Source organism: Argopecten irradians, unplaced genomic scaffold (assembly GCF_041381155.1).
Source record: "Argopecten irradians isolate NY unplaced genomic scaffold, Ai_NY scaffold_0718, whole genome shotgun sequence".
Taxonomy (NCBI): domain Eukaryota; kingdom Metazoa; phylum Mollusca; class Bivalvia; order Pectinida; family Pectinidae; genus Argopecten; species Argopecten irradians.
Window position 1 is genome coordinate 9,015 of NW_027188185.1, and position 1,701 is coordinate 10,715.

The 1,701-nt window shown below is 30.6% G+C and overlaps 1 long non-coding RNA gene across 1 annotated transcript; it reads left to right on the plus strand.

The window, feature by feature from the left end:
- The first annotated feature begins 212 nt into the window (after positions 1–212).
- LOC138313524 (uncharacterized) lies at positions 213–1,344 on the plus strand. Its single transcript, XR_011207225.1, has 2 exons — positions 213–289; positions 466–1,344. It is a non-coding gene; the product is annotated as an uncharacterized lncRNA (long non-coding RNA).
- Positions 1,345–1,701: the final 357 nt, after the last annotated feature.

The window sequence follows — 1,701 nt, forward strand, 5'->3', positions numbered from 1 at the left end:
CGATTTGCCCATAAGTACTAATATTTCCAAAGCATTTAATTTTCAAATCCCGGCAGCGTTGAAAATTCATATCTAACGCTGCCGGGTTTTGAAAATATATATGCTTTGGAATTATTTAGTATTTATGGGCAAATCGATATAAAATATTTCTCCCATTCAGATGGACATGGTCAATATGTAAACACCTTAATTGTTACAGATAGAGAGGGAAACAAGCCAGAAAACACGATTCGCTAGCAGTACTCCAGAGTCGTCCGGTTATCCATGGTCACTGATTGACGATAATTTAGTAAGTATTATTTTCTGAGAGGAATGTTACTATAAAATAATTATGAAGTGTATACTTTGCTCTTATTACTTGATATTTGCCACCTATTGTTCAAATGATGATGTTACCGTTATTCTCTGTCGGCGGCAAACCATTTTAAAAAAATACATATTGACTATTTTTATTTTCATTTACAGCGGTCGGGCTTATAGAGAAACGTTTGAGAAACGTCAACATGTATAGCCATATGGCAATTCAGTTTGACCTACTGGTTTGAAAGGTCGTCAAGTTTCATTGAAGATGGAAATCATAGGATCATGATGTAATTTTTTCATTATTGTATATCATTTATTGTAGTTGCATTTTTTTCAAAATCACGATCAAAACTTGTAAATAGTGATATGCTTTTTACGGAATGTAAATGTATGTTATGATTGTACAGCTTATATGTATACATATAATTGACATACCAGACCACAGGATCACGAAGCAGTCTTAGACTTTAGCCAATACAAATTACGTAACTTTTTATAACGTCGTCTGTGATTGGCTAATTTTAAACTTAAGACCGTTTCATGATCATGGGACCAGATATGGTGTTGAACATTAAGTCGAATGTGATCCAACTCTCATATATCGCAGATATGCTGACAAAACTTGGCGCAAAAGTTTATAAGTCACAATTCTAAAAAAAACAATTCGACAAATAATCGTTAAATCGAAATTTATTTTGATGTTTACATTAACAAAAATAGTAGCATTTTAACTAAATATATTTCCGGACAGAGTTATTATTTTTGAAATTGTCGCATATTTTATTCTAATGATTACTGAGAGGGCCACATTTGATGATGACGCCTATTTATACTGTTAAACAGTATAATCATATGTTTTTTTTAATTTTTGTTTCCATGTTTCCATTAAACATGTTTATATAACATCTTGTACATTGTGATGATTCTTACTCATCTTTCAATCAATGCTTATTTCTATTTTTATCAAGTTCTATTAACATATGTATCTTAACTGTGCCCATTTATGTAAGCATTTTTATAACAAAAGTCACAATTTTGTCACATAGGTATACATTGTTGCATTCAACATAACTTCCCACTTATATTTTATCTATAAACGACATCTTACAGTTATTTTTTATAAAGTTCTATTATCATTTAAGCAATAGACTGTTACCAGATTGGACATACAGTTGATATGAAGCCCATCCGGTAGAAAAAATAAATCGAATGGCGCCCATTATCTTTCGACGTATATCTTTTGAATTTCCCATAACATAACATCAGCTGCTTAATATAGTTAAACACAAAACGGTTTGAAAAAAGCGAACAAATTAAAATTACGCGATGATATTTTTTCACAATTATTTTGTCAACACAATAATACTATATGTATTTCAAATATCGCACAATTTTAAA